The sequence below is a fragment of the Oratosquilla oratoria genome, chromosome 7 (genome assembly GCF_046742065.1).
Source record: "Oratosquilla oratoria isolate Oo_2021 chromosome 7, ASM4674206v1, whole genome shotgun sequence".
Taxonomy (NCBI): Eukaryota; Metazoa; Arthropoda; class Malacostraca; order Stomatopoda; family Squillidae; genus Oratosquilla; species Oratosquilla oratoria.
Window position 1 is genome coordinate 84,296,735 of NC_134783.1, and position 9,196 is coordinate 84,305,930.

The 9,196-nt window shown below is 38.5% G+C and overlaps 1 protein-coding gene across 1 annotated transcript in view; it reads left to right on the forward strand.

The window, feature by feature from the left end:
* Window positions 1-8,453: 8,453 nt before the first annotated feature.
* The window catches only part of LOC143027244 (uncharacterized), a 31,762-nt gene continuing 31,019 nt past the window's right edge, over window positions 8,454-9,196 (forward strand). The window contains exon 1 of the mRNA XM_076188500.1: window positions 8,454-9,196. This exon is cut by the window's right edge and continues 946 nt beyond it. The gene's annotated coding sequence lies outside the window, so the exon portion shown is untranslated.

Sequence of the window (9,196 nt, forward strand, 5' to 3'; positions counted from 1 at the left end):
TCTCATCTATTTACATGCCCTACCAAATGAAATATTTACAGTATGGGTTCTATAACATCCCTCACTAGAAACAGTTGCTTTATTCACGATGCTCTTTTCTTTTTTTACAAACACGATTTTCCCATTACTATTTTCAGTATCTTCAAAGGTTTTTCTTCATGTATATTATGGTGTTCCAAAATTTAAGCTGTAGATCATAGCTAGGGGTACGTACTGGTTAGGTTTTCTTTTTTTCCCGTTGGATATATATATATATATATATATATATATATATATATATATATATATGTATATATATATATATATATATATATATATTTAAAAATATATATATATATATATATCATCACACATGTTTGTTCTGAGTGTCTCTGCGTATTTTCAATTTGTTGTTTGGTTCCTTGAACACCTACCGGATTTTTTTGTGCAATACTTAGGTGCAATTTCAGTTTTATTTATTCTCCTCTCTTAATATTTGTACATACCCTTCATAGTTTCTTTCTTTTATGCCTTCGTCCTTTTCACCTTAGCTGACAGTTTATAAAATTTATCTTTCAGTTAAGATACAGTGTGTGTTCATAAATTGTGTGTGTGTGTGTGTGTGTGTGTGTGTGTGTGTGTGTGTGTGTGTGTATGTGTGAGTATTTGTGAGTATGTGTGTGTGTGTGTGTGTGTGTGTGTGTGTGTGTGTGTGTGTGTGTGTGTGTGTGTGTGTATGTGTGTGTGTGTGTGTGTGTGTGTGTGTGTGTGTGTGTGTGTGTGTGTGTGTGTGTGTGTGTGTGTGTGTGAGTGAGTGTGTGATAGTGAGTGTGTGTGTGAGTGTGTGTGTGTGTGTGTGTGTGTGTGTGTGTGAGTGAGTGAGTGTGAGTGAGTGTGTGAGTGAGTGTGTGTGTGAGTGTGTGTTTATTTTCACACATTTCTCTGCTGTTCCTCTTTACCGGTTTTGGTTTTACCTTTTTTCTCTCAACTAGTTGCTCTTGTATTGTATATGTTGGTCCACTACTGATAAGACTTTACATTTACGAACGCAAATGGTTATTAACTTGGTGGCCATGGGGGCCCTAATGGAGCCATGACAAGAATTTAGGGGGACCATGTCCTACTGTGACAAATCTGAATATTAAAAAATAAAAAGCTTTCACAACTCTGTCCTAACAGAAGATAATTATGAATGTCAATTTTGTAATAAAGCAAAGGCTTACTCCTCGTCAAAAAGTTTTACTTTGTTTGGCACGGTGGGATTTGGGAGAAAAACGAAGGGGAGCCACGCAAATGCTGAGAATTCATGAAGAGGGAGAATGGAGTGAAATAGCCGAAAACCACTGCCCTAAATCTTTCAACGTCGAGACAATTTTCCTAACCCTCCCCCAACTTTTCTATAGTCAATCTGACGGCCTTAGGCCGTGTGAATGGTGTATTTGGTTGTCAAACACGTTTGACAAACATATTTGGCAACCACATACCCCGTTCACATGGTCAAACATCACTCCAAACGCTTGTTTGACAAACCGCTTGACCGTGTAAATGGGCCTTAATCCATACACACTACACAGTCACCTCGACTAGAAGTAACCACAGGGATATCATATTGTATTCTTGCGTCACAAGACTATTTTCGTTGGGTTGACTTCGTTATGTTCATGCCAACATAAAGGCATCATCTCACTGGGATATCTTTCGTCCGACTGTCGGAACAGATTTGTAGCCTGCAGCTTTCGGGAAGGGATCTGAAATGCTAGAGGAGAATATTTTTTTCTCCAGCATAGCAAATGACATTCTTTGTAAATTAAGAAAACAAAATAGTTTGCCATAGTAATTTTACGGCGGAAAATGTGCTGGAGGTTGTTTGCTTGTTGCAAGGTGTGCAGCAGTGAAACTAAGGGACGATTTACGCGGTTATTAGTCGGCAGGTTATTCGTACAGGAGTGCACGTTATGTGCGTAAGGAGTCTAACGGGTATCTGCCGGCGTGGGCTCCGAAGGGGCGCTTCTTCCGCTACACAGGGCGAAGAGTTGCCACTCCTAGTATAAGAATGTTTGCAACTCTATCTAGCAGCTACGCGCTCTGGGCGCGGTTACGTGAGTCATCGGCATGCTTTTGAATGTCTACACTTCTACCCATGTTCCATCTTATTCCTAATAGGTGCCTCTTTGAGCAGCCATTCGTGGATGTGGCAGCGAGGTCGCGCCTGGTATGTGTGGCCCTGTTTGACTCTCTCGCGTCGCTGGCCGTATGAGAAGGGGTCTTGTTGACCGTAGGAAAGGGCCTTTGTTCGAAAGGTGTCAGAGCTGGTCAGGGCACGCCACAATACTATTGTACAGCACACCATACCACAGTACACTGTGCCACAAAGGTGGGCGGTACCGCCGATGAATCGGAGGTTAGGGGGAAAATAGACCAGCGTGATAAACCCCTAATCAGGAACTATACACACATCCACCTTAGCACGACATTACCCATTACTTACGAATCGGATCTATCCTTTCCCTACCAGCTACTGAAAATAATTTGGAATTAAACTTAATAACGAATTTCAACCACCAAGACTTCAATAACCAATGACACTTGACCTTCCACGTATAGCAAAAACTCTTCAGTTGTTTCCAATAACCCTAATGGGAGTGACATCACCAGGGGACGGAAAAAATGTGACAAGCAACTGCTTGTGACATCACTTGATGAGCATCTTGCGAACATATGTCAGGCACTATGGCACAAGTGTCTGCCAAACTATTTACGAAGTAAAACAAATCAGGAGCGTGTGTTGATCCCATCTCCACTTCAAAAGCGTGGATACCTCTTCCTCCTCCTCTTCTTTCTCCTCGTCCGCCTCTTCTTCCTTCTTCTCCTTGAAACACATTTACAACCATATCTACCCATGTTTACAAATTTATCATATTTAAGACAACAGGGCATGACCCGTAGTAATGGATTTAAATTGGACAAATTTAGATTTAAGAAGAAAATTGACAACAGGATAGAGTGGTCAACGAATGAAATAGACTTAGCAACCATGTAATGACAGCTGAAACTATTAGTTGTTAAAAAAAAATAGATAACTTCATGGATGGGGATGACAGGTGGTAATGAACATGGAACTGCCTAGTGTAGGCCTTATGGTCTCTTGCAGTCTCCTTCATTCTTATGTTCTTATGAGCACAATCTCCTATTTCTGTCCACTTTCCAAACCTACCCAAAGGTATCTTCCATTTAAGGTCGTCAATTTCATATCATGTTCTGTTCAGTGCCAGACGATTTCATTCATCTGTGGGTAGTAGCGAGCTCAAGGGGTATTTTTTCGGAAATAACCAGCGCTTCTATCCTCGGGGACAAGATCGCACAAAAGAGGTGGGGTCATAAGGGTGGTATAAGAGATTCCCACATTCCGAGAGCCTGGTGGTAAATAATTAACAAAGTCACCCATTAATATTTCATTCTTTCTATTCATATTCATGAAGGCAAGGGGTGACTTTAAATATCAAAATTAATCTTCGTTCAATTCCTTGCAGCACAACTAATACAAAAACCACTCTTTCTCGAGCTTACAGCCAAGCTTCGAGTTTGGAAGTGAATGTGATATTTATAACTATATGTTATCTTTTTATGTATTAATGAAGAGGATAACAAAGTAATAATCCTCAGCAAAAGTATTTTATGTTACAATCGTTAATTGCAGGAATGGGTTGTAGCCACTTTCACAAAGTATACTTGTAAATGATCAACCATGTCACTTTCACACAATTTTGAAATGAAATTACTATTTTTGACCACATACTATGCAAAACAGTCCCTGGGTTTTCTAGACGTTTAAGTACACACTACAAACTAATTAATGGTTCGGTCTCCAAGGAAGTAGTTTAGAAATCTTTTTCTCTACTCCTTCTGAAGCCAAATATGAGACTAAGGTTGCAGAGAACACAAGTAGATGGATTCATCTTCCACGTTTTCTCTTTCTTTCGTCTCCTCTCTCTCTCTCCATCTCTTTTTCCTCCCTCTCAATCTTTTTCTCTCAATTTTTCCCTCTCTCTCTCTCCCCCTCTCTCTCTTTCCCTATCTGCCTCATCCTCTCGATCCCATTGATATAGCAAATAAAGGTCGGAAAGTAGCTGGAAGTTATGAATGAATGATTGGATAATTTATAAACAGCATGTGGAAATAGAAATATAAGATCTGGGTTTTGAACCTAAAGTGGCAAAAAAAAAAAAAAATTATATATATATATATATATATATATATATATATATATATATATATATATATATATATATATATATATATATATATATATATATATATATATATATAATGACACATACATATACCAGGGTTTTTTTCTCCTTCCAAGGGTGGTTGCCAAAGTTAAAATGCAAGATTCCACTTCCACTCATTTTATCCCCAGCCATTACCCCTCCCCATTTACCACCCCTCCCTCCCTCTCATCCCGGCTCATTATATAATTATCATTATCAATATTTCATCTTCATTATATTTTAGATATAATAATGATAAGATGTTGATAATGATAATTGGATAAATAAAATAGCCAAACACATGCAACCGATAGAAAAGAAAATATATACATAAAATGTTCACAGGCGATCGTGGAAAGGCACACATCACACCTGCACGCATCCGCACACAGAGAAAGGGGAGGAATTATGTCAACCAACCCGACTTCAAGTAAACAAAGATAAACTCAGAGGTCGATTCCAAACTCTACGCGCATGGGCATCTCCTGCGCGTCCAAACATTTTTGGAGGGTGACGACAGCACACACCAACCAATGCATGACTTCACACACTTCAGCTCTTTGAAGTCCATGTCCTATGAGCGCTTCATAACTAAAACTGTTCGTCAAGATTTTGCATAAAGATAGCGTCCCTGTTTGGCGACCTCAACTGATCGGCTGTCGAGTTGTTGAGCAGATTAATTGTTTTGTACCGGCAGGGGGTACATTTCGAATTTTATGAAGTCCATTACTGCCTATAAAAAATGGAGCGCTGTCTATAGCATATCTATCCTCACATTATGTCCGTAGACTACATTTCCCAACTATGAAGAAGAGATCCTTCAAATACATCCTGTTCCCAGACATACTAGGAAGCTTTATGTATATAAATTTCCCCATCATGCATCATACATCTCTTACCTTTGGCACACGACGCGTAGAGGTAAATTTCTGCCAAGTACCGGCTTCTACATCTGCGGTTTGGTGAACTCCAAGGTAGTCTAAGTTTAGAAGACATTGATAAATCCCAGGCGGTACAGCGGTGGTCCTTGTATTCCCCAATTTTGTCTATGTTACTTTTTTTCCGTATCACCAGCACAACAATTCGAACTCGCTGCACTTTGGCCCTGAATACTGTTTTTCAACTTGATGCAATAACACTAATGCACTGTTCAGTAATGTTTGTCATACTAAACTTCAGTTATACACTCTAAGATGTCAGTACCACCTTGACACCTCCAACACAAGAACTGTGGTAAAACTACTTTGTGGACACAAATCGGAACTCTGTTGATGAAATTTAAAAAAGAACTCGTCCGAACGAGATAGGAGCGTTTACTTTAAACTTTTCAAATAAGTTTTGATATGTTTATCAATTCCTGAATTTAGTTGTCTTTATACAAATTAACATGTCCTATTTTCATGAAAACCTATATATTATAAACAAGCACTATTTTTACAGATGAACGAATACTACAGACTTTGAGAATCGTGTGGTCGATTTAGTCAACAATGAATCGAATGTATATGAAGCATTGTCACAAATAACAAAAGTACCTCTTAGTTGTTTTTAATCAATGTATTCTTATTTATCTGTTTCACTCGTAGAATCTTAGATACTTTGAATATTATTTAAATCTGTCGCCCAAAATGGCGATCCACTCGTGAAATATCATAGTACCAATAGCAAATGAGATTTACTTTATATTGACCTATGTTTATTTTCTAGTTCGTATGTTCTATTGTTTTACTCTAACATTTAATAAATTATGAATATTGCATCCGTTCCCTTTAACCTGAATGATATTTACCGTCATCGAAGACCCTACTCAACCTGACAACATAAGTTATATATAACTCATTGCTGCGCAATTAATTTATTTTCAGTGGTTGTCTTGTAAACACACACACGCACACACACACACACACACACACACACACACACACACACACACACACACACACATATATATATATATATATATATATATATATATATATGTATACACTATATATATATATATATATATATATATATAAATATATATATGATATGCGTGCATATCAGTGTCTAAGAATTTGTACATTCCCTTCTTTTTCATAACTTGTCTTCCAACACCTCTTGTCGCTTGTTCACAACAAACTCCGTCGTTAATTTCCTTTTTCGTTCTATATTTCGACATTCTTAACTCATGCCCACCTGAATAAGACCGTTTGGCACCAGCTAATTCAAAGTCTACAGGACTGGAACTATGCTATTAAGGACCGTCTCTATATCTCCGTTTATAAAAAATTAAGCAAATAAATAAATAATGAATTAAATATATTATCCACTTGATTTTTTTTCTTCTTATATTCAGTTGTTCCCAAAATACGGTATTATTCCGAAAACTGTTTCTTTACAACCCTCAAGTAATTTGTCTTTATTTACATATTCTGTTATTACTATTATCCTGTCTTCTTGATCATCGATGTTTATTTTTTGCACTTATTTCATCGTTCTAGAAATAATGTGAGTGTGTGATTCACCATGGGCTTGGATCACGTGTTGGACTCGTGATCAACATCTATTACCCCCCGAATAAGGGTTGATTCACACTATCGGTCCGGTCGCGCTCCACTCCCGCTACGCTCTCGGTCCGGTCCAATATTGTCTCATTAATTTCAATGGAAGCATTCACACTGGCGCTCTCGCTCCAGTCTCGCTCCGGTCACGGTTCCGTCCAAAGATATTTTTACTGGAGCGAGACTGGACCGTGAGCGCCAGTGTGAACTCAGTTGCCACGGTCCTGCTCCACTCCAGTCGAGATTCAGCCTTCATATAAGCAAGTAGTGTTACCCTCTGTCCTACCAAACCATGGATAATCCAAAGGAAACACCACAATGGGATCATGAGAAAGTTAGAAAAATGATAAAAATACATTTTCTTTTTATTTATCACTGATACAATGACAATGCGTACAGCGAGGATATTCATAAGCACCAACTGAATACAATATAACCTACAAAACTTACTTTAATTTTGTGGATTTAGATGAAATGCTAATAGAATTAGTCAAAAGGTAAACCAGAGCTGTATGACCTGACTTCGCTGCACTACAGTGATAATGTTTGCATACTTATCATATTGCCAAGGTACTGAGAGAAAAAAATACACATTATTAAACCGAAGAAAGAAATTCCATATGTATAATAACAACCTATTATCCACTGCGGAAATGCATCTCCTTAGCTCACTCAACAAATATTCCTACACAAGTTTGTTTGTCTACTTATATTTTATCATTTTGCCAAGGCATTGAACCAGCTGGGGAGCTGAAATAATCTTTCAGTGTTTCTCTCGCGCCAAAAGCCTCCTTTGTAGCATTTCCCCCCTTCCTCTCATTGGATGTACTGTGTTTGATGGAGGCATGACAACAGTATCTGGTAATGCAACAGCATTTGGGTGTATCAGATTGTGAAGTATGCATGTTGTTGTAATGATTGCATTAGCGTTAGAAGGCATAGCTTTAAGTTTCCTTAAATATATTCTGAAGGTTTGCACTAGAATACCAAATGTGCACTCAACTATCCTCCTGGCTCTAGATAATCTATAATTAAAAATCCTCTTCTCTATCTTATGTTCAGTCTGTGAACCTGGGTAGGGCCTCATCAAATTTCTCTTCAGCGGGAAAGCCTCATCTCCCACTATAACGTATGGTGCAAGCACATCAGTGCCAGGAAGTGCAGCATCTTCTTGTACATTTCAAGTCATCCTCAATTTTGGATAGTATTTTCTCAAATGTTCCTTTGTTCATTCTGAAATAGCTGTGGAATTTACTCTCATCATCAATAAGACGAGGATACAGAGTATGAAATTCTCCTTCAGTCTTCCTATCTTGCAACATAGGATGAACCCACAATCTCTTTCTTTTTCTATTTTGTTTTCCTTCTTCTTCATCAAGTGCAATAGCGAATATTGCCAACTCGGCGTCAGAAAAGTCACACTTCCTTCGTAACTGATGGTAAGACTTCTACTGGTATCGAGGGAGGGGCGATGACGTGAATGCCTCAGAACCGAGAGCAGACCGAGAGTGGAGCGCGACCGGACCGATAGTGTGAATCAACCCTAAAAGCTCAGAGCTCATGTATGCCCGTGTGTGTATGATAATGATAATAATAACAATAACAATGATAGTAATAATGACAATAATAAGTAATAATAATAATAATCTATTTATTGGGTTATATACGATACAAAGGTACACTGACAATTTACAGTTTATATAAATTATAGAACTAGTTTATTTTAAGTACATAATGTGCTAGTTGTTGTTATCCACATATGATTGTATGTTTGCAGCGACTGGGTATAAGTGCCTTGTTTGTGTGTGTATGTATGTGTGTATTTGCCTAGTTGTTTTGCCTAGTTGTATCATACGGAAAGGGGAGCTACGCTCGTGGTGTCCTGTCTTTGCATCTCGCTGTATCTAGTTTGCTCTTAAATTCATGTATGGTTTTTGCAAACACTATTGTTTCCTTCAGTGTGTGTGTGTGTGTTTGTGTGTGTGTGTGTGTGTGTGTGTGTGTGTGTGTGTGTGTGTGTAAGTGTGTGTGTGTGTGTGTGTACGTGCGTTGCTTCCCAGCTGCAGCACCCCACGAAAAGCTTCGAGTCTTGTGAGAGGCAACTGACAGTCCCAAGTATAGAGCAACAGATGGAGGACACCAGGTGGTGCAGCTGTCAAAAGGTGACAGAATGTCTTACTGAGGATTTTTCTGCTCTTTTTAATCCTCTAAGGGAAGGACAAACAGGAAGAGGCCGATGCTATCTTGATTCGGTCGAAGGACGCTCAAGTTCTTCATACATTCGAGTAAATGTATCGTTTTCTTTCTCCACATGGGAATGCAATAAAGGTCAAAGACTGGTACTTTTACCTGCAAAATTCACCCTTATTCTGTATATAGATGATATACTCGTCTTTAGTTCTA